Source organism: Larus michahellis, chromosome 2 (assembly GCF_964199755.1).
Source record: "Larus michahellis chromosome 2, bLarMic1.1, whole genome shotgun sequence".
In the NCBI taxonomy this organism is placed as follows: Eukaryota; Metazoa; Chordata; class Aves; order Charadriiformes; family Laridae; genus Larus; species Larus michahellis.
The window spans coordinates 140695923-140721436 of record NC_133897.1 but is presented as its reverse complement, the minus strand read 5'-3'; positions in this window follow the sequence as shown (position 1 = coordinate 140721436).

Below are 25514 nucleotides of genomic sequence, written 5' to 3'. Positions count from 1 at the left end.
TATACTACTTCTGCCTCTACTTTTGGATAACATCCCGCGACAGTATACCTCCTTTCCTCTGTCATTTCTTCCCTGGTCTGAGCTAGCACCTCATATATTCACAACTCCAAGCACCTTTCATATGCCAGACTAGCTTTCAAGGGTCCTTTTTCCTGCCTCTGTTTCTGTCCCTGCACAAAAACTTACTGGTTATTTTCAAGAGAGATTTAAAAAATGTCGTCTGACTTTCCTGCTTCTCTCTTCTCTACATTTCTCTACAATCTCTCCCTGATCTCTTTTTTTTTTTTTCCCTGTCAGAGCTACAGAAGTTTCTTCTCTGCTCTTCTGTAATACCTGTAATTGTTTCATTTATGTCATCACTTTTCACAAAACTTCCCTTGCACTTACACTTAGCCTCTTCCTTGTTAGGCTTTCTAAAACTTTTTTTTGTCTTCTGGCTCATTTCAATTAAAATAAAAGCATCTCATGATCTCTTAATTTTTAAGAAACTTTATCTTAACTCTGTCTGCATATCCATGTATTGAAGTCCTCTTTCATTACATTCACTATTTTTAGTCACTACCTAGAGGGCTAGAATTTCATCTTTAAACTACAATTATCTTGTTATTTGAAAAAAAAGAAAGAAAAAACACAACCACCAAACAAACAAACAAACAAACAAAAAACCAAACAGATTCCTAAACAGAAATCAGAATTAACTTTTCTTGATTTCTCCACTGCTTTTGACACACACTATTAGGCCTTTCTTCAAGTTTATCTTCAAGTGTATCCTTGTTTATCTTCTGAAATTCAGTCCTTTTCCATATCTTCTTACTCTCTAATCGTTCTTCATTTATAGGATTTCTTTGTCCATCCTCATCCACGTGTTTGGTTTTCAGTAGCCCTCTTTTTTTCCTCTCTACAAACCTGTCACATGGGCGGCTTTACTGGCAAATTTAAATTCAGATACCTTTTTATATGCTGAAAATCTAAGAATCTACCTGCCTATTTCAAATATATCTCTTCTGTCCAAACTAAATAAATCTTAAGCTGTGTTTTCAACACTTCTTCAGTTATTTTTGGCAATTAGTAAAAGTGCCAACATGAAGAAAACTAGCTTGACATTTTCCTATAAGCCATTTGCACTGCCTCTTACCTTGATCTCTGTGAGGACCTCCTCTCCCACCTCATCTCTCTCCAGCTTTCTTCTCATTTAGGACTCACCTTCTGGAGCTGTCTCTCTATGCTCAAACTTATGTTATTACTAAATAGTGTACACTGTTTTCCTCTCTGTAACAACTCTAAGATTTTATTTTCTTAGCCTTTCCTTCGACTAAAATTTTTGTCCACATCATTGTTGGCTTTTGATTTGCTAACCAAAATAACTTGATTTTCTGATCTGATCTCAACACATACAAGCATATCTGTTCTCATACATTAGCAGAATATTCTACATTATTTCCTAGCCATTACTTAAGTCATATAACTTCAATCACATTGTATCAAGTAGAAACAATTTGTTTTCAAGGGTTAACCACCACTTATTCACATTGTTATATTTACTCATATACAATCATAGAATATAATCATAGAATCATCTAAATTGGAAGAGAATCAAGATCACCAAATACAACCATTAACCTAGCACTGCCAAGTCTACTACTAAACCATGTCCCTAAGCACCACATCTACACATCCTTTAACTACCTCCATGGATGGCAACTCAACCACTTCCCTGGGCAGCCTGTTCCAGTGCTTGACAACACTGAACAAATTTTTCCTAATATCCAACCTAAACCTCCCCTGGCGCAACTTGAGGCCATTTCCTCTCATCCTATCACTTGTTACTTGGGAGAAGAGACCAATGCCCACCTCTCTACAACCTTCTTTCAGGTAGTTGTAGAGAGCGATAAGGTCTCCCCTCAGCCTACTTTTCTCCAGGCTGAACAACCCCAGTTCCCTCAGCCACTCCTCATAAGTATACTTTCGCTGCTCAAAAAGTACACCTGTTTGAGTCATGAGCAGCCGGGTTCTCCAGGAGAATTCTGTGGGAAACTGCATCAAAGGCTTTACTAAAGTCCAGATAAGCAATATCCACAGCCTTCCATATATTGGAAAGTGATCCTCAGAAGTATTTGGGCAGACAGTGTACTCTCTCCCAGTAAAGCCACCTTAAAATTCTTCTTTTCTGTGATGCCTACAAGAAACTTAATTTAGAAGAAAACTTCACAGAAGTGACTACCAATCCCACTGACCAACACAGTCCTATGTTTCCCATCTTCTCTCCCATCTAAAGTTCTCTGCTGTTTGTTTGTTCTGTATTTATTTTGTAGGCTTCTTGGGTCAGTGACCATATTTTAGCACTATCTTTCTGTAATACCTAGTGTAATAGAGTCCTGGAAAGTTCAAAGAAAATATAAAGAAATATTGTGTCTTGATCTGCACGGTCAGTACCTTTGATACAGTGATGTCTGAGAGCTATGAGCTAGAATTGGGTCCATTAGATTCAATTTACCGATAAACTTAAAGAGAGTATTAGGGAAATTGGCCATACTCACATACAGTGATTCAAAGGAATATGCTTTTTAGGATTTTAGTGTAGCTTTTCAAGCAAGCCTCTTCTAATAATATTTACATACTATAAAAAAATGAAATTGAGTATTTTTGTTGTGACTAGTTGTGACATTTATAAATTCTTGTTCTGTCACAAAGCATTGCTGCAAGCAATCCCCACATACATACATTAGTAGGTGGATGAATTGACACAATAGCTCTTGCTCACTTTCTGCTTCACTTTGCATTATTTTTTCCCAGACAAATGTAAAAATATTGATTGAAACAGTAATTTTTAGAGTACTATACTACTTTGAATTCTTAGTTAACTTGTTAGTATGCAACGAGAATATGCAGGAAAATAAATACTCTCATCAAAACCTTGTTCAAGTCTAATTTCCTCTTGAACAGTTTGAGGAAAATCCTTAGCTGGTGTAATTGCACTGAGCTCAGCATACGTCCTTTCATTTATAAACATAATGAATCTCCAGATTCACTTACCTGTGTGATTTTACTGAGTATTGTCTTAACTGTTTGAAGAAGTATTTGAGTCACCTGATCCAAACCTAAGAAGAAAATAAAAAAAATAAAAAAAGATTAAAAATAAGCACAGTCTAAAAGTTTCCAAGACTGGTGTTTCTTAATTCCTATTTTAACCATTCTGAAGTCCAAGTGCTGAAATTTACTGTGTCTCATTGAAATGCTTTCCTGTAAACAATGGTTTTGATTTGCTTCATTTTTGCACTAACTTTTACTTTTAAAATATTTTTAAGTATAATAAGGGCTAAACTGCGCTCGTGAGACACAGTTTATTGTAATAATGGCATAATAAGGTTATATCTTAAGGTGCAGCCTAAAGAATCTTCCCTAGTTTGGGAACTAGCAGTTGTTTGCTGTTAGCCTATTACAGCAACAAATTATGGTCTTACACTGTTAAATTGCCAACACAAACTGCCAACACCTATTCCCCTCAGGGGCCAAGGAACACAGCACTGGAATGTGTGCAGAGCCAACTTCATCTGCTTCTCCAAAGCTGAAGGGGTATTTGGTTCTCCCTTGTACAGTGGATATATCTACCCCTAACTCTGTTTGGAAATTACATAAACCCCACTTATTTTTCAACACTTTGAAATACTTCCCATAAAACTCTTAACATAACTTTGGACATACATACATAGGCAGGTCACTACAGGGTAAAAAGGTAGATGAAGTTAAAAAGCTGAGAAAAGCCTCTGTCACAGTAGAGTTTCTACCATTTTAAAGGAGTGTAACTGAAAATGGAATCTTGCCCAAGATCTGTTCCTTACAACACTTCATGCTAAATCAAACTTATAGCTCTAGGTGCATTAAGTAGACAGCTAACAGTAAAGCAACTGTAGAAAACTGTCAAGTTGCTCCGGGCCTGATCCTGCAAACATGAAGAGGTGCACAGAGCTTTATGAGAGCTAGTTTTCCCATGGAGGTAAATGAAATGACATGTGGAAAATGAATTTACTCCTGTGCATGTCTGCAAGACTGGATTTTTCATTTTATAATTTCTGATGTCATAAAGCAATAAAATCAAAACAACTGAAATAGACTGATTTGCCCTGCAATGCAGAAAACAGTAGCTAAGAATAGAGATTGCCACAGAGTATGTAAAATATAGGATAAGGGTCTGTTGAGCAGAGCATTCTGTTTCTGGCTTTCAGTCGTACTGGCAGAGGTCATCTCCTTGGTGACAGAGAGATTAGTTGCTCCTGGCAAGGGGATTTACAAATGTTTATGTACAGGATGTTCTATGACTCTATTGCATAACTGTAGGTTACCAGTAGTCATGCTTTTCGGCAAAGCTATGTGGGTTATTGGATAATCATTACTTTAGCGACAGGAATGCACTGTCCAGTTTGAACTGCTGACAGGTATGCATGAGATGGATGAAGCAGAGGTCAAGCAGGGTATGCAATATGAATGGTGAGATAAAGCCAGCATCTTCTCAATCTCGTTCTTTATGACGGTGACCCAGAGACCTCAGTGTGGGTGGACTGTCATCCAGGACGTACATCATGAACCACTTCATTTCTCACAGGGAAAGACTTCAAGAACATGTTTATCTCAAGGCAGATCAGGCCAAAGGGTTTTCACCCTATCTTTTGCAAGTACCAGCTTTTCTCTGTAACTCACTGCCTCATCCTACATGTGCCAGCCCAAGATCAAAAGGGCTGACTCTCTCTTCTGAGGCTGTAATGCTGCTCTAACCCCGTCATTAAGAAATGCTTGAGAGTGCACAGCACTGGCAATTTTATGACAAATTCCGTACCTGGAGAAGTGGACTGAATGCTGAGCTCTGGTTGACCTCACAGTCTTCCTTTTTGCACCTAGTGTATCATTTTCTTATGTTTGTAATGATGCCTGAGTGTACCCTTTGACTATAACTTTTGATGAGGTGGATTGTTTTCCTCAAGAAATGATGTCTGGCAAATAAGAACTCCACTTTCCATTTACCATCACTTTTACAGTGAACAGCATTGTAATGAATCAAAATTCTACTCCACTGGCTAAAATAACATGCCGCTAAAAATTTTTTTAAAGGCTTTCCTAAACTGTGACAAATAAAGCTTATTTCAAGTAACAATAACAATAAGCTTTACTAATTTCAGAAGTAAAGCTATCTTGTACAATGACAAATACTTAGCATGAAGAAAAACCCTCAGCAAAATCTAGAAACTACTTGACTTCAACAACTTTTCTTCAGTCAGGAAAATAAACTCCATTTAACTAGCTCTCAGAAATTAAACAGCACAACAGAAACAAGAAAACTTAACTCAGAACATATAAGTATAGTTTCCCTTCTACAAAATGGCAGAAAAGAGAATGGTCCCAAAGCATTCAACACAAAATCATTAAGTTCATAGATTAATAATTAAGACTAGAAAAGAACCTAAACAAGGAAGAATGGTACCTGGCATGTTTATAAAATACCCACCATCAGTCCACTGAAAAATACTAAATGATTTTTAGGAATCCATCCAGATGTGAAAGTAAAAAAAAAAAAGTCCTTAAAAAAGCAGTCTCCCCATTTTTAAATGGCAAAAGAATTGCTAACTACAATTACTATGAACACTTGAAAAACAAAACAAACCCTGATGTCATTGAAAAGACCTTTTTCACTGAGTAAATATTTAGTTGTTAAAAGACAAAAGCACTCTACCAGATACTACTTATCAGTGCTAATTTTAATGAAAATGCTTCTACTCTTTCGAAGTCAACAAACTCCAACTGTTTAAATTGTGCAAGACCAAGAGATTCAGATAATCAAGTAGAGTGAACCACAAAAATATCATAGCCAAAGAAAGGAAAGAATATGAATTGAGAATTAAAGATTATTCTGTGAAGGTAATGCCAGCTGCTTTTATTTAACCTGAAATTGTATTGGAAATCATCTCAATACAAAAAAATACAGCATCAGTAGTTTTCAGGACTTGGCATATAATCAATTTAGTTACAAGGGGAAAAAGAGAATAATCCAGTCCACCAAAAGTTTGCAAAATAAATATCCTATGTTGCAGCATCTTATATGGGAGGAAATAAAAAATAGTAGCAATAATGGAGCAATTTAGTATAGATAAGCAAAGGCAAAAAAAGAAAATCCATTATGGTTTTGTAATCTCCCATATTGTATTGAATAGTTCTTAAATGAAATGTATTTTTGCATATAAAAATATTTGGTTTCAAAAGTACATATACTGTTACAGTGAGATTTTGAAAGTATGCCCTTACATGCTTGTTCTTATCTTATCTGCAAGTTCCTTGATAGTCTTACCCTACAATCTTACTCAGTGGCTTTAATACTGCCTTTCAGAATGTCATTCAATAGTACTTTCTCTGCGTGTATCACCACTGCATGTGCAGGATGGACATGCAGTGATAAAATACTGTGAGCAAAAGGAATTCATCCTGCCCTCTTAGACTCTTCTTGCTCACTAATGTGTCATGAGGAATTTATTAAAATAATCCTTACTCTGATTACTTCAATCACCCTTAAAAAAAAAAGCAAAACAAAAACAAAAAAAAAACAAAACAAAACAACTGTCAACAACGTCATTTTCTCCACTGAAGCATGTAATTTCTTCTTCTTCAGAAAGCATCTACTAATGTCCACTGATGGAAGGATATCATCCTGAGTTAAGAACAGCCACTCTATCCAATTCAAAAACAGTTGCATTGCAGCCCTGAAAAGCCACGGAGGGAGCATTATATTATTAGAAAACCTAGCTGCTTGCATTTGTCAGCAGTCTTACACCTTATGATCCACAGGTCTAGCAAATGAAAGCTGTTACAAGTAATTGAACTGAAACGAAAGAATTCTCTTTGCAGAAGGATTACTTACAAAACACTTCATAAGATTAGGGTTTGACACCTACTTTGGAGATATTTTCAGTAGAAAATGTGCAAAAAAAGAAACATTGACCTGATATATATTATACCCACTGACAAACTGGTCATCCTCATATAAAAAAGTCACAAGATGAAACATTGTCTTCCGAAATCAATGACAGTACTCTTAACGAGTTCATAAGACCCAGGACTTCATCGCCTCATAGGCGTATGTAAGTACTGGGGCTAAATGGTGGCTGTGACTTCTACATCTGAATTTCCCCCCTTTTGGAAACTGCATCCATTGTATACTAATCTTTGCCCTATGAACATATCACAGCTAACACACTTGTAAAAAAAATCCTATCTTTTTGGGCACTAAAATTATTTTTTGGGATCGGTTACTGGTTGTTTCTTTTCAATGGTGTAGGTATAATTCCAGTTCTTTTAAGCAATATGAATATTTCAATGTAAAGAAGAAGAAAGCTTTTTATCCTTTGTAGCAGACATTCCAGCTTGTCATCCAAGATCTCTTGAAATTCTGTTGTCATAGGTTGCAAATTTGAAAAAGATTCACTGAATACAAGCATTCAGATGCCATTCTACTGGATTTTTATTTAATAGATGTCATGTATTATAGTATATTGCACACAGCTAAAAATATTTTACAAAATGTTTTTGAAATGTGTGGAAGTTACAAATCCATAAGATTTCTTGATTTCTAACCCAGCACTCATCTCTGCATTGCTTTTTATACTTCAAGACCAGTAACTGGGCAGTATGTGGAAACACAGGGCAACATATGCAATGAAATGAGAAGAATGATTGAATTTTCATATAAAGTTACACATTATCAAATATCTTCAGCCGACATACTGATAACCTTGTCTCTAGATGCTTTTAGGCTACTTCCTATTAACTCTTGGTAAGCATTTATCAGACACAGTCCATTGCAGCTAATTCCTGTTATTGATCTCCCCTGCTGTGTTTTTAATCTTTTGCAATGCATTAAATTCCTTTTATCTGTACATGTACAAGACCCCTTTCAATTAGTTTAGTTGCTACCGTTGCAATAGCATGTCTGACATCGATGTAAAATGGGCAGTAGTCAAAGAAAGCATTGTCAATATGCAGGATACTTTAGTATGACTGAGCCTACTCCCATTTCCAATGATTTCAATACGAGAATGCTTGCTGGTTTTTTTCTCACTATAGTCTGTATAACATTTTGATGTTTGAAATTAAAATAAATTATTAAAGTGTATACCCTGTTATCTGCTGCCTACAGAGTCTGGACTTTTCCTTCTTTATTTTCTGTTTTCTTGAAGAAAATATTGATTTTGCAATACCAACTTAGAAATATAAAGGGCTCACTACAAAAAACAATGCAGTTCTCAAGTTAAAGCACTCCATTTAGCACTTTTCAGCTTTAAGGATGACATAGGTAATAGTTGCAAAATCAACCGGTCTCTTTGTATTCACCTATTATCACGAGATCAAAACAATACTATTTAAAATGAGACTGCAAAAAAATACCGTCTCTTTGCTGTCCTAGCTTCTAACAAATCCCAACAGAAATAAGGTCCTTCATGTTAGCAAGAAGAAAAAAGTGTCTTCCATTCACGAAGGATCCTGAATAGCCAGGAGTGTGACCAGTGGGAAATGACAGGCTTCAGTACAACACACACGCTTATCAGAATCTTGCAAAATAAGCTTTCTGAATTTAGTTCAGTATTTTAAGTATCCTGATAAAGCACTAGTGCACTTTGGTATGCAATGCAGTGCAACTTCATTGCTTATAGAAGTATGTCATCATTCAAAGCAAAAGAATTTTTTATATTTATAGGAGAAAATATACCTAGGAGTATTTTCTATGTACTATATTTTCATACAGAATGTCTTTTTCATTCTTACAGAAGACAATGAAGTTTAGTTTTGATAAGCAGGTAACTAAAAGAAATTTTTCAGTTTTTCAGTGGTTTCTTTTATTGTGCCTTAATAATTTCTTTGGAATTATATGTGTCCATTCAAAATTGGCCTTGCCTAGCTATGCCTGTTTTTAAAGGATATCTCACATGGTCAGAAACCACTATTCCAACATCCGCTTATCAAGATCTGAAAGGAGGTTGTAGAGAGATGGGGGCTGACCTCTTCTCCCTGGTGACAAGTGATAGGACGAGAGGAAACGGGTTCAAGTTACGTCAGGGGAGGTTTAGATTAGATATTAGGAAACATTTTTTCACTGAAAGGGTTATTAAACATTGGAATAGGCTGCCCAGGGAGGTAGTGGATTCACCATCCCTGGAGGTGTTTAAAAAAAGGGTAGATGGGGCACTTAGGGACATGGTTTAGAAGTGGCTCTTGTCAGGGTAGGCTAAAGGTTGGACTCGATGATCTTAAAGGTCCCTTCCAACCTCAACAATTCTATGATTCTATGATTCTATGATCTAAATTTATTTAATTTTTATCAGGAAAGGTCAGCCCTATTTCCTACCTAGGATAAGCTAAAGATTTAATCTCAATCTGTTTGAAATTTTCTAGCATGTTCTATGGAACCAGAAAATTCATACTGCATCCAGTACTTACCTTGGAATTTCCTTTTTTTTTTTAAATAAAATTAATGCACCAGAATGCGGTAGCTCCCGAAATACATGACTGTTTTCTTTACACTACAATAGCTGATCTACTTAGTTTGCCCCAGTGTTATGTCATGTTCTACAGTAAACTTTCAGATGGTCTATTATTCTGATCACCTCTAGTGCTTAAGGAAAGAAACAAACAAAGGAAGATATTTGCCGGATCACCAGGAAGGTCTGGCTGTACTTTTCAGTTTGCTAACACAAGCACTCTCAGCCAAATCCTGCCAAGGACTATCAGCCAAGGAATCGTTTTAGGATATGATGTGCATGACTGCAAGAAAGGAGGAAAGATAATCTCATAAGGAGATCATGTCTTAGGAGAATGTGGCTCACTGTGCTGGTGGGTGTAGTGGGCCACTGCAGAAGACATTTTAAGAAGACAGTGACTTTGAGAAGAATCTGGGCAGACTATAACTGCAGACTTTGGTTGTAGAGACCTGTATGTTAGCATGAAGAACCGCTATATAATATGCACTGGGATGGTCTTTGACTCATTCCTACAGCAATGTGTAGGAGCATACCATTCTCGGTGAACCTCGGTGACCACTGGATGAACTTGGCTGATTAACTGTAACAGAGAAGCCTGTACATGGTTCCCACCTGGTACATGTGAATGACACCATCTACAAACCTTGTCTTATCCTGAGATTAGGCAGCATATCTGCACATAACAGTCCTTTACCTGACAGCAGAAACGATTAATAGATTTGTTTACCTCTAAGAAATTCCTGTAATGTAATCTCACAATGCTGGTGCGTCTTGCCATCAATGGCATCTGCGCAGTGTGTTGTGATCAACATGAAGGAGCTCATTGCAGCGTTCCCAACATCAGGAGGGACATCAGATTGCTATTAACCTTTTCTATTGCTTCTATTAACATCAGAATGGACATAAGATTATTATCACCTTTTTTTACCACTTTATTGCTATCACATTTTCTACTATTTCTATGCTTTGCTCAATAAACCAGTCAATTAGCCTTGGGTGGGTGTCCATTCCTTTCTTCTTGAGATCCACGAAGAACCAGTACCTCCTCAGTGCAAAACAGGGGGGCCTACAAAAAGACCATATAAATGAACCCCCACATTGCTAGGACCTCCCTGTCCAAAAGGTCAGTATTAAATCACCCATTTTTCCTGTGTGAAACTAAAATTTTCTCCCCTTTAGATCTGATGCTAATTATTCTTCTTTTCTGTGTAAAGAAACTGTCATGGACTAATTCTGTGCGTTTGCTACACGGCAAAAATGGGCATTACTAAGTAACAGTGAATAAAAAAAAACACACTAAGGGAAAAACTCTGTATTTTCAGGCACCCCTAATAAGACTTTTGACTATGTTCTCTGTGATGCTGGCAGAACAGATCAGATTGATCATTAGCCAATTGCCAAGAAGGCCTCAGGCAAGAACAGTATTAAAAAGACACTTTAACCATGATAAGCCTCTATATGTAAATTAATGGAAGATAGGAATACACATGAACAAGCTATAGATTATCCATGGATTTTTACCTTTTTTTCCCCTACAGCTTTAGACAGTTCGGTGGAAAAGTTTCAAGATTTTACTCATGGTGGGGTCTTTGTAGTTTGTTTTTTATTACATAGGAATTGATTACAGTGCTAGCATATAGAGAGTTTAATGAACATTTTCACCACAGCAGAAATTTTGATACCAAGGTACTTGATATAAAATTTTGATTTCTGTTCAAACTGCAATATTTCAGGGTTTGGAAACTTGTGGTAACTAAGATGTAGGTTTGCTTCATAAATCACTCTGCCCATTTCAGGAACCATTATAAATTATCTCAAGTAAAATGGAGAGAGAATGTGAAGATTTGGATCACTGATCTAGAAAACACTTTAGCTTCTCTCTTTTTCTTGGATCAATGTTATTAAAGTGCTGTGGTTGCACACAGGGAATGGCATGGAAAATGAGAATAAAATCCAAAGCGTTACCTAAATAAAATCAAACAGGATCATTTAAAGTTTTCTTTTTCTTTGGGGACTTAGATGTATGGCTAAGTTAGGAAGTACCATCTGATTTGCAATGCAGCTGCTGGCCATGGGTCTAAACAGATCAGACATGTAATAACTGAAGTTATAACTTCAGTTATCACTGGAGGATAATCTAGTTTGTGTAACTTTGTTTTTCTGTGTCCAGAGTATGTACAAACACAGTTACCACAGAGCAGGAGTCATAGAGAGTAAGCTGGCCTGGGAACACAGGTTCATCCACTGGAACCCTAAGAAGTGCTCACAAAAAATGAGCAGATCTGTTATTATGTACAGAAAGCAAAACCTACCAACAATAGGAGTTAGCACTTTGTTCTCCAGCTAGACCTACAGAACCATGTATCTTGGAAGGAATGAGCTAGATTTCGGTGTTTAATAAATTTGAATCCATTACCACCAGCTCAGTCCATTACCTTTAAGTGTCATGTTAAGGCCTCTCTATGTGAGAGGTTATTCTGTGTCGCAGTTTGGGCTGGGTCGGCCAACGACAAGACAACAGATGCCCTCCCCCACCTATCACTCCGAGGAGAGAAAGGAGAAAGATAAAGAGATTTATGAGTTTAGAAAAGACTAGACTTCTTTAATGAAATGTTAATAATAAAATTAAAAGAAAATAGATACAATGTATATAAATATATACAAAACCATATCAAGCTACAAGGGAGATGTCACTAGCAGGCACGGGGGAAGTTCCAGACTGGACTTAGCAAAGGATGGGAACTGGATTCTGCATCTAGCTTCAGGAATACACATAGCAGGATCAAAGGCAGGCAAACTGACAGGGTCTTCCTCAGACATCAGTCACTGAAGAAGCCGCACCATTGAATAACAGCCTGACTCTTTGCTCCCTCAGCTTTTATACTAAGTGGTGATTTTATACTCCAGTGATGGTAAAAAGTCAAGTGCTTATGGGTAAGGTTGAAGTGGAAGGGAAATAAGGGAGATGTTGTGCTGGGAGTATGCTATAGACCACCCAACGAGGATGAGGAGACAGATGAAGAATTCTATAAGCGGCTGGCTGAAGTCTCACAATCTCCAGCCCTTGTTCTGGTTGGGGACTTCAACCTGCCGGGTGTCTGTAGGAAATATAACACAGCAGAGAGCAGGCAGGCTAGGAGGTTCCTCAAGCGCATGGAAGATAACTTCCTGACACAACTGGTACGTGAGCCTACCAGGGGTGGGGCCTTGCTAGACCTACTGTTGACAAACAGAGAAGGACTAGTGGGAGATGTGGTGGTCGGAGGTCGTCTTGGGTTTAATGATCATGAAATGGTCAAGTTTTCAATTCGTAGTGATGTAAGGAGGGGGGTTAGCAAAACCTCCACCTTGGACTTCTGGAGGGCGGACTTTGGCTTGTTCAGGACACTGGTTGAGAGAGTCCCTTGGGAGACAGTCCTGAAGGGCAAAGGGGTCCAGGAAGGCTGGACGCTCTTCAAGAAGGAAATCTTAAAGGCCCAGGAGCAGGCTGTCCCCAAGTGTCGCAAGTCTAAAGGGCGGGGAAAATGGCCAGTCTGGATGAATAAGGAACTTCTGATGGGACTTAGGAATAAAAGGAGGGTTTACCACCTTTGGAAGAAGGGACAGGCAACTCAGGAGGAGTACAGAGATCTCGTTAGGTTATACAGAGAGAAAATTAGGAAGGCAAAAGCCCAGCTAGAGCTCAACTTGGCCACTAACATTAAGGACAACAAAAAAAGCTTTTATAAATACATCAACAAAAAGAAAGCCAGGGAGAATCTCCACCCCTTACTGGATGCAGGAGGGAAAGTTGCAATGAAGGAAGAGGAGAAGGCTGAGGTACTTAATGTCTTCTTTGCCTCTGTCTTCAATAGTCAGACCAGCTAGCCCCAGGGTGTTCAGCCTCCTGAGCTGGAAGATAAGGACGGAGAGCAGAACAACCCACCCATAATCCAGGAGCAAGTAGTCAATGATCTGCTTCTGCACCCAGACATACATGAGTCTATGGGGCCGGATGGGATTCACCCAAGAGTACTCTGGGAGCTGGCAGGAGAGCTCACCAAGCCTCTCTCCATCATTTATCAACAATCGTGGTCAACAGGGGAGGTACCAGATGACTGGAGGGTGGCTAATGTGACACCCATCTACAAGAAGGGTCAGAAGGAGGATCTGGGAAACTACAGGCCTGTCAGCCTGACCTCAGTACCAGGAAAGATCATGGAGAGGATCATCCTGAGTGAGCTCTCACGACACGTGCAGGACAGCCAAGGGATGAGGGCCAGCCAGCGTGGGTTTAGGAAAAGGAGGCCCTGCTTAACCAACCTGATCTCTTTCTGTGACCATGTGACCCACCTTCTGGATGCGGGGAAGGCTGTGGATGTTGTCTATCTGGACTTTGGTAAGGCCTTTGACACCATCCCCCACAGCATTCTCCTGCAGAAGCTGGCAAATCGTGGCATAGACGAGTGTACTCTTCACTGGGTTAAAAACTGGCTGGATGGCCGTGCCCAGAGAGTTGTGATTAATGGGGTGAAATCCTCCTGGCGGCCGGTCACCAGTGGTGTCCCTCAGGGCTCAGTTTTGGGGCCAGTTTGGTTTAATATCTTTATCAATGATCTGGATGAGGGGATTGAGTGAAGCCTCAATAAGTTTGCAGAGACACCAAACTAGGTGGGAGTGTTGATTTGCTTGAGGGTAGGAAGGCTCTACAGAGGGACCTGGACAGGCTGGATTGATGGGCCAAGGCCAATTGTATGAGGTTTAATAAGGCCAAGTGCCAGGTCCTGCATTTCGGTCACAACAACCCCAAGCAACGCTACAGGCTTGGGGAAGAGTGGCTGGAAAGCTGCCCGGCAGAAAAGAACCTGGGGGTGTTGGTGGACGGCCAGCTTAACATGAGCCAGCAGTGTGCCCAGGTGGCCAAGAAGGCCAACAGCATTCTGGCTTGTATCAGGAATAGCGTGGCCAGCAGGAGTAGGGAAGTGATCGTGCCTCTGTACTCGGCACTGGTGATGCCTCACCTCGAGTACTGTGTTCAGTTCTGGGCCCCTCTGTACAAGAGGGACACTGAAGTGCTGGAGCGTGTCCAGAGGAGAGCTACCAGGCTGGTGAGGGGTCTGGAGACCAGGTCATATGAGGAGAGGCTGAGGGAGCTGGGCACGTTTAGCTTGGAGAAGAGGAGGCTGAGGGGAGACCTCATTGCCCTCTACAACTACCTGAAAGGAGGCTGGAGAGAGGTGGGTGTTGGCCTCTTCTCCCAGGTGAATAATGACAGGAGACGAGGAAATGGTCTGAAGTTGCGGCAGGGGAGATTTAGATCAGAAATTACAAAGAATTACTTTACTGAAAGAGTGGTCAGGCACTGGAACAGCCTGCCCAGGGAGGTGGTTGAGTCACCATCCCTGGAGGTATTTAAGAAATGTCTAGATTTGGCACTTCAGGGCATGCTATAGTGGCAGAGATTGTAGGTTGTTTGGTTGGACTCGATGATCTCAAAGGTCCTTTGCAACCATGAAGATTCTATGATTCTATGATTCTAAGCAAGGCACATGGGATGGAATACCCTATTGGTCAGTTTGGGTCACCTGACCTGTCCCCTCCTCCCCACAGGTGTGACCCCTCCATGGGGTAAACAACCCAGTTAGCTGGCCCTGGTTGCCGCAGAACACATGCGAGCAAGAGCTTTTCACTGAACAGGAAGCTGGCTCTGCTCCACCCCAAATGAGGACACTCTGAACAAACATTCTTAAGCACCTTTTCCTGATTAACTCTGTGTATGAAACCCTTGGTTTCTGGTATAAGAGAAATAATTGGAATAATAAGACATTTTCTGGAATCAGAGAAATTGCAGACAGACTTAATCAAGATGTGTTAAGACAGTTTAAATTCACACCTTACCTTACTCCAAATAAATTTTCCATGTATAGGAATTATAGAATCATAGAATTGTTAGGGTTGGAAGGGACCTTAAAGATCATCTAGTTCCAACCCCGCTGCCATGGGCAGGGACATCTCCCTCTAGATCAGGTTGCTCAGAGCCCCATCCAGCCTGGCCTTGAACACTTCCAGGGATGGGGCTTCCACCACCTCTCTGGGCAACCTGTTCCAGTGTCTCACCACCCTCATGGTGAAGTACTTCTTCCTAATGTCCAGTCTGAATCGACCCATCTCTAGTTTTAATCCATTCCCTCTAGTCCTACCATTACCTGATATCCTAAAAAGTCCCTCACCAGCTTTTTTGAAGGCCCCCTTAAGATACTGGTAGGCCACTATAAGGTCTCCTCAGAGCCTTCTTTTCTCCAGACTGAACAACCCCAACTCTCTCAGTCTGTCCTCATAGGAGAGGTGCTCCAGCCCTCTGATCATCCCCGTGGCCCTTCTCTGGACATGTTCCAGCACGTCCATATCTTTCTTGTAGTAGGAACTCCAGAACTGGATGCAGTACTCCAGGTGGGGTCTCACGAGAGTGGAGTAGAGGGGGAGAATCACCTCCCTCGACCTGCTGGCCACGCTTCTCCTGATTCTTCTGATTGGCTTTCTGGGCTGCTAGTGCACACTGACGGCTCATGTTGAGCCTCTCGTCCACCAGCACCCCCAAGTCCTTTTCTTCAGGGCTGCTCTCACGCCAGTCACTGCCCAGCCTATATCGGTGCTTGGGATTGCCCCAACCCAGGTGGAGGACCTTGCGCTTGGTCTTGTTGAACTTTGTGAGGTTGGCATGGGCCCACCTCTCCAGCCTGTCAAGGTCCCTCTGGATGGCATCCCTTCCCTCCAGCCTGTCAGCCACCCCACACAGCTTGGTGTCATCGGCAAACTTGCTGAGGGTGCACTCTGTGCCACTGTCCATGTCGCTGACGAAGATGTTAAACAAGGCCGGTCCCAGTACTGATCCTTGAGGGACTCCACTTGTCACTGGCCTCCACTTGGACATGGACCCATTGACTGCCACTCTTTGGATGCGGCTGTCAAGCCAGTTCTTTATCCACTGAATTGTCAGTCCATCAAACCCATATTTTATCAGCTTGGAGACCAGGATGTCATGCGGGATAGTGTCAAAGGCTTTGCTCAGGTCCAGGTAAATGACGTCAGTTGCTCTCCCCTTGTCTATTGATGTTGTGACCTTCTCATAGAAGGCCACCAGGTTTGTCAGGCATGATTTGCCCTTGGTGAAGCTGTGTTGATTGTACCCAATCACTTCTTTGTTATTCTTCTGCCTCAGCAGTGCCTCCAGGAGGATCTGCTCCGTAATCTTACCAGGCACAGAGGTGAGACTGACGGCCTATAGTTTCCTGGTTCCTCCTTCTTTGCCTTTTTGAAAATGGGGATTATGTTTCCCCTTTTCCAGTCAGTGGGGACTTCACCAGACTGCCATGACTTTTGGAATATAATAGAGAGAGATTTAGCAACCTCATCCTCCAGTTCCCTCAGTACCCATGGGTGTATCCCATTGGGTCCCATGGACTTGATCACTTTCAGGTTCATCAGATGGTCACGAACCTGATCTTTACTTACGATAGGCAGTTCTGTCCAACCCCTGCCATTATCTTCTGTGACTCCGGGAGTGTGGCTGGAGCCTTTGCCAGTGAAGACTGAGGAAAAGAAGTCATTGAGAACCTCGGCCTTCTCCATATCACTTGTCACCAGCTCCCCCGTTTCCTTTCTGAGGGGGCCCACACCCTCCCTAGTCTTCTTCTTACCATTAATGTACCTACAGAAATTTTTGCTGTTTCCCTTGATCTCCTTGGCTAAATTTAATTCTAACTGAGCTTTAGCTTTTCTCACTAGGTCTCCTGCTGTTCAGACAGCTTCCTTATATAACCCCCAATTCCCACTGTCCTTTTTCCACTCCTTATAAAGTTCCTTTTTGTGTAACAGTGTGTCCAGGAGCTCCCCGTTCATCCAGGCAGGTATCCTAGCATTCTTTCCTGCCTTCCTCTTTGTTGGTATTGTTTGCTCCTGGACACAGAGAAGGTGATCCTTGAATACTGACCAGCTGTCCTGGGCCCCCCTTCCCTCTAGAGCTTTGTCCCACGGCACTTTGGCCAGCAGATCTCTGAAGCGATCAAAGTCTGCGTGCCTCAAGTCCAGGGTCGTAAGCTTGGAATATATCCTCCTAGTTGCCCTGAGGATTTTAAATTCTATCACTTCGCGGTCACTGCAGCCAAGGTTATCCCTGAGCCTCGTGTTGGTCACCAGCCCTTCCCTGGTGACCAACGAGGTCCAGCATAGCACCTTTTCTGGTTGCTTCCTCTACCATTTGGAGGAGGAAGTTGTCATCAATGCATTCCGGGAACATTCTGGATTGCTGGTGCCTTGCTGTGTTGTCCCTCCAGCAGGTGTCAGGGTGGTTGAAATCCTCCATGAGGACAAGGGCCTGTGAACGCGAAGACACTTCTATCTGCCTATGGAGGGTCTCATCTGCTTGGCTCTGCTGGTCAAGTGGCCTGTAGCAGACCCCTAGTGTAACATCACCTTCCCCTATCTTCCCCTTAATCTTAACCCATACATGAACCTTAAGTTGCAGTTTGAAGACACTGAATGGAGTTACATTTCCTAAGAATGGTCAAGATTCATGAAAATCTTCTGGCATCAAATTTATTATAAACATTTTTAATCTCACAGTTCATGGAGAATCATTTGGGTCAGGCCATTTTGAGCACTGTATTCTACAGTGTTTTATAGGTTTGTTTATATTTCAAAAACTTTTCTTTGTTCTGTTTATTAATATTTTTCTCTATTGCAATTATTCCCTTTTCCCATAAAAAGAAGAATAAAAGAAAACCCAAAAATTTTCAACTAGAAAATATCAAAACAAAACTCTGACAGAGGAAACTTGTGTTAAATGGCCATGGCCTCTAAAAGAAATTAATTTTCAATTAATTGTTTCTACAAAAAATTCCCATCTGTTCCAAAGGTTAATTGTAATACCACAGAAGTTCATCATCTGAGAAGAAAGAAACCTGTGGTCATGCTTATCTCCGACATTCAGCATTCGGAGCTAATGGCTGTAAAAGATGATTTGGGGTTTTTACATACATAACCAAATTACAGATGTTAAATGAGTTCCAAAATCTTTATTCCAGAATAGGCCACTTATGCCAGCTTCACCTGATATATCTAAAGAATTCTTTATTCTGCATTAGACCACTTATTCCAGCTTTTCTTACCTGGATGATATTTTTGGGGATATTAAACTTGTCAATCATTGAACATGATGTAGAAATAGAACATGAACAAGAAATAGTACTTGTCCATTCAAAACACTGACTATGTTTTCCATCATTATTTAATTCATACCCTTGTACAATCTCCTCAAATGGAGGTGTGTTTCCCTCTTGGTATTGCTGACTAAGGGGACTGTTTAGATTATTACTTTCCTGTAAAAATTTTATTTTATCAAAATTCACTCTTGTGGCTACAGAAAAATTGTCTGGTTTAAAAAAAAAGAGGCTTGAAAGTGAGCCAAATAGGTTAAAAATAGAGACTGAGACATAAAACTACAATAAACTGGACAGACTATGAAATGGGGATTCAAGCTCACTCCTAGAGTGTTTTCTATTGATGTCCATGACTTTTGGGTCAAGGTGCCTTTATAGATGTCTTTATATATAAGGCAGAATTCTTGTGGATCTACCTTTGCAGATTTGCAAAGCTGTAGTTCCCTCCCTCCTACCCCCAATTCTTCTTGAAAAAGATGAAGGTTAAAACTCAGGATGTTTCCGATTTTTCTTATATGTGAAAACAATGGTCAAAATGTGTGTCTCTGCTATTCCAGACCTTATTCACTTAAACCTCATATATTTTTTTATATTTTTTAAAAACAGTGTACATTGCTGTTAGGGAAGGAGAGGAGGAATTGCTCCCTTAAAGGGCTGCTATCTTTGGTTGAATCTTGACATATCCGTTCAGTAGTTTGTGGGGACTCGATTACCTTTTGCGTGGTAGTGGGAGCTGGGTGTCTAAGTGAAGTTTCTTGCTATGAATTTGTACCACAGCCATTCACAAGGCAAAATCTTTTATGCAGGCTTTTTTCTTTCATTTCAAGCATTGCGTATAATGGAATAATTCACATCGAACAAAGTAATTGCTTATGTAGCTAGCGATTCATAGATGAAGGTAGGATTATTTGAGACAAGAGCAAAGGAGAGAGAAAAAAAGAAAGGAAGAAGGAAAGACAGAGGGCAAGAGAGAAAGAAAGGAGGAAAAGGGAAGAGGAAGGTTAAGAGGAAGAAGAGAGAAAAAAGGAAAGGCAAAGGAGAAAAGACAACCAGTCAACAAGTGTCTTAAGAGAAGCAGCCACAAAACATAACAGTAGTTTTGACAAATTATGGAAAAGCCAAGTTAGAATGAGAAAATGAAGGAATATAATGTCCATAGCCTTATCTATCCTTGATCTATTTTTACAGTCAATTTAGCTGAGCTAGTGCTGACCACAGTTTAACTGTAAGAACTGGCAATAACAAACCAAGGTCATGAGGTATTCGTTTGTCTGAGGTTAATTCCAGACCAGTTCACCTAAACCGATATCTTAGGTCTCTTTGCTGAAATAATGCCATTTCAGGTGTGCGTATAGAGTTTGTCTGATGTTTAACAACAGATTTTCAGAGGAGTTCGACTATGATATGGGATCCTCAAAGGAATTTTGAAGAAATGCTGAATACTATGAAGCTTTGAAATCTAAATAGTATGCAGCAAAGCAGACTTCTTTAAAAAAAGTTTTATTCTTACATTGAAGAAAAAGGAATTGTGACATTGCCATTAATTGATTATGTATTTGAACCCATCTTTGGAATAGGTAGCTAGAAGGATGCAAGAGAAAAGTCATTTATTTCTTTTCTGTCTCGTAATTTACACAGTCATTTACTCTGTTCAAAGTATGACAAAACCCTGCTGGATCAGAGTGCTAGCATTCTTAATGCCTATAGTGAATTGGAAATATATATGCTAAGTGCAAACCACTAGGGGATTGGGACCCAAATCTCTCATATTGATAAAACAGAGGAACTACAGGAAAACACCAGTAAAAGTCATTGAACAGTTCTAAGGAGGAGCCTGACAAATACAGTGTAACAAGCATGATGAAAATAGAAATTTCTAGCAATTATATAGTAAATGTAACTTCACCCTCCTGAAATAATGAGTGAAAACTCTAGACACCTGCAAATGGTTAGAAGCTGAAACACAACTTAAAAGAGTACAACACTGATTTCCTTTTTCTTCTACAAAACAAGGGCCATTTGTACAATTGTCAATTTTATACTGAATAAAATTTTAGAATACATTTTCAGGCATTACTTGCATGCTCAATTTCATGTACAAGTGTAGGACAAATTCTGACTTTTGACCACACAGAAAGTTAAGAAAACTCTACTAAAGGCAATTGCAAAATACCTTCTTCAAAAACATATCATCTTGTGTCTGTCTGCTCCTGGAAATTCTGAGGGACCTGTGGGATTTGCTGTGGCAAAAGGTTATCCAGAAAACTTAGGAAAGATACAAACATTTCTTCATTTTCCAGGCACTGCCTACAGGCACATAATTTTCTTTCACAAGTAAAGCTCCTCTATTTGTCATTGGATAAGGCAGCTATATTAAATCAGAATCTGTTTTCCAAAAGAGCTCCCAAGAATCTGAAAAAAGAAAGCCTCTTCTTCATGGAAATGTACACAATAATCTCTTCTTTTAAGTATCTCTTTTGAAGATGGCATTCAAATGGCCTAAAGTTAAAAAAAAAAAAAAAAACAAAACAAAAACAAACAACTTTTTTCCCCTCATCTTTTTATTTCATATATTTACATAAAGAGTATCTGCACAGCTAGGGAACAATAGAACCACATAATGTTACAACAGTATTATACAGTCGATATCATTATCCAGCTTAATAATGCTGGCACCTGTGATGGCAATAGAAAAAAAGAAAGCTCTGTGTCTCTATGCCACTGAAGTATTATGGCACTCATTGATTTCGGTGGATAACTATTCGGGACTTACATTGTCAAGGAACATTGCTATGTTTTCATTATAAAACAGAACACTTCAGTTTGAAAGACTAAAACTCACATTGGGTTTTGTGTAGTTTTACTTGGTGGCAACAGTTCATACTCATCTCTGAGGTCAGGCTCCAGCTGTTGCTGTTCCCAGATTGGAATTGTTTCCATAGGAAGCTACAGTGTTTTGCTCCCCTTTGACCAAACTACCACATTTCCCTCAGCAAATTCTCCACCAGAAGAGAATGTAACTCATCAACCTTTTTGCAGGTGCAGAAATATCAGTCTTACATAAAACTTTGCAAGTTGCACACTGTCTCCCTTGTGCAATTTTAAATGTTGCATAAATATATACCCAGTGCTATTAACTCTACAGTATAACCTTTGAAATAAATGAACAGGAAAGTAGTGGAAGAAAAAAAAATCTGAAATTATGCTGCATATCTTTTCAAACAATTAAACTGACATCTTAAAATGCAGCACACTAATTAAAGGCTTTGTGGAAGTCTAATTTGTCTGTTCCAAGGTTATGCAAGGAAAAAGTAAAAAAAACAATGTTAATTCAGGGCTTCCAATGAAATAATAAAAATAAGGCCATTTATTAGTAAGGAGTCCAAGGCCATAAGCAATGTTTTGGTGATCTGCAAGTGCTCAGGCCTAACTGCAGCATCATTAAGTGACTGGTACCTGAAGGTCAATATTGTGTGATAACACATGCAAAAAAGATTGGCTTTTGTCACATGCATGAGATCAGAGCTTTCTTGTTATTCTCCTAAGAATGGAGGCTCAGAAGAGATATTTTTTTTTTCCGTGCTGAGAAAAGGTTGGTTTATTACATCCTAGAGAAAAAAACAGATTACCTTATATTTATAATTGCTCACTCAGTTTATTATAAAGGAAATAACAGTTTCATGTGTGGGTCCTACCATCTCACATGAAAAGCCATACAAAAATACAATGAGTCATTACTGTCTGAAGGGTAAATACAGATTCTTTTTGACAAGTTGGTAATTGTGTTCATTATAAGGCAACATCAAGTTATTAATTTAATTTTCTACAATTGGGAAAAGATGAGACATATTTTAAAAGAGGGTATCACTATTACAATGTAATGATTTCCTTATATTCTCCTATTATTATCCTAATTTGTATATTTTTAATCTTTCCCCAACTAGTAGGAACTACATATTGAAATAAAACTGTACAGTTTGGGAGCAATTACACAGTGTGTAAATTAACATGAGGTAAGGATTTTTTACATCATAAGTATTATTTTTAATAAATAGACAAATTGAACTTATAATATACCTGTAATATACATATAAGAGCAGACTGTTCCTTAGCTATTTTTGAAAACATGGATACAACTCAATTTTGTCCCTAAAAGGTTGTTGGGGATCCTAGACTTCAAAAAGAACATCATGATAACTAAAACATAACACTTGCAAGTTCAAATAGTGTAATTAATGTATATAAATTCATAGATGCATGCAACTCCTGACAGACGTGACTGCATCAATGAGAATCCTGAACCACTCTTTATGTATTTTCCTAGATATTTAGTTTAAGAAGTATTTGATCCAATTCAGCATGTTAGTTATTTCTATGAAAACCAAGAAGCTGGACAAAGAAACAGAAATCAGTTGTTTGTAGCCATGTATGAAGAACTGATTTTTCATTTCAGTAAGTGAACAAGCCAAAATAAAAACATCCCCCTTAACTCTCAATTGTGGGAAATGAACCGCCTTTATTTATAAATCTTTTGCCAAAAGAAACAAACCTTCACTTCACTGTCAGTTCCCCTCACCATTAAACAAATATAAATGAAGTGAAACAGTCAAGTCTTTTAGATTTACAACAGTATGTTTCTTTTCAGGTTTTCTGAGAAATTCAGAGACAAATATAAGACCATATTCACAAAGCTGCCAAATGAGGATGAAAAGTTATCAATTGCTTACTAGTAAGAGCACTGAAATTCAGTTCTTTTCCCCTGCGTGTTCAAACTCCAGCTCTCACTTCCCAAGAGGCCCAACAGGTTAAAAATCCTTTGGGAAACCAGGAGAGGAAGTCTCCTTGATCGCTCCTGTCTAGTCTGTTCTATCTTGTATAAATAATTCAATATTCATTATGGTCAAGAATGGAGGCTAGGTACCTCCTTTTTCCAAAGAGCATCAGACTGGACTCATTCTCACTTTCTCATTTTGTATTCCAGTGATTATTTATGTACTTTATCTGAAAGGCAGAAGATTCAGAAGGAGGGCCGCTGGTTAGCACATCCTGTGTAAGAAACTCACACAGATTTAAGAGTTAAGAAAGATTTAAGAGTTAAGAAAACATAATTCAAGTCTTTCTCTTGACAGAAAAAGAATTCCAGCACATGTCTCCCAAAGGCCCTGTAGAATTCCCTACTCTCCATAAATCTATTCTTTATCTGAAAGTAATGATTTCATAAATTACAGGTTAAAACCAAGTTATTTTAAAGTAAAGAATGTGCGCATTTAGGGAAGAATTACATGACCTATGGTAAGTGGAAATGGAATAAAATCCAAAGTTATCGAAGAATCATTGCCTCAGATTTGCCTCATATCTATAGCCTATAACATAACATAAGGGGGGAAATAACAACATAGTTAATCTATCAGACTCTGGTGAAACAACTGATAGGTTACCTTTGGGAATTAACAAGTGGGAGAACACGAGAGCTGGTGCAAGAATTGTGTGGTGGAAAACTGACTGAAAAACAGCTGGCAACTGACAGATCTGAGAATAATTAAGTCAGGATCAATTACTAATAGTTAGTCAAGGCTTAGTCATGGTACAGATTTTGTTTAATGTTTTCATTACATTACATTTCATGCAGGCACAAAAAGTAAAGGCTAGCTGATAAAATTTTTTAGTAACACAACATGAAGCAGACCACAGCATGATACAGAAATAGATGAAGGAGTGTGGTGGTGGACAACACTGGAGCAAGCTGATACACTTAAGGAGGAATGAAAGTAAGTTCCGCTCTAAACAGTAGGAAGAGAAGAAGCATAGTAAGATGCAGCTGGGTTATTGTTGATAACAATGTGACATGTCCATCAAATAGCGTATGCAATTCTAAGATGCGATGAGGTCCCCAGAGTACCGCATTCCATATGAAATAAGACAAAAAAAGGTCTTGTCTTGTTTAATTTAGTAAAATTAACTGAGATGTGATAAGATTGCTCTACATAAATAGATGGAGTGATTAGGGGTAAACACAAGAGAAGAAGAAAAGCTATTTAAAATAAACAACAATGTTGACCTAATAAAAATATTTCTAGATGGGCCATAAATACGTTTGGGTTGGAAATTAGAAGCTGTAATCATCAGAGCCAGAATATTCTGTAACAGCTTTCCAATAGGAGCAGCAAGGGCAATAAACCAAACTAGTTTTAAGATGAAGCATGTTTCAGAAATAAAAATATTGTATATAAACATCTGTTTCAACTAATGCTTGCCAAATCACAGACAAGTATCCAATAAAACCTTGCCTAGTATTCTTGCCAAGTTGCCCAGTGAATTCCAGGAGAACAGAGATTTTTAGGATCTATGACACTGAGACAACTCCTCCATGACAACTGCTTTGGAACTGGGGACTTCAGAAGCATTGAAAGCCTCAGTTTGACATGATTATCTGATTCTCAAAATTCAAAAGCAAACTGACCACGCTCCCAAGGGACAGCAGGAACAAAATACCTATAGAATGAGGTCCGAATGCTTTGACAGTCTACAGCTCCTCTCAAAGAAAGTAAGCAGAATTTAGTTAGACTGGAATTAGGTCTTTGTTGACATAAGACACTGATCAGATTTAGATTTGTCATTTTCGGAGAAAACCTAGTTTTCCAGAGAACTGCACCAGGTGGCGTTGTCAATCATAGAGCCAACATCCATACCAGTATAAATCTGCAACTGATACCATACGATTTAGGCACGGTCTGAAGATGCGTTAGTGCAGAATTGCCTGAGGAACACATTTCAGAGAGAGCAAGAGAAGGCATTACTGAGA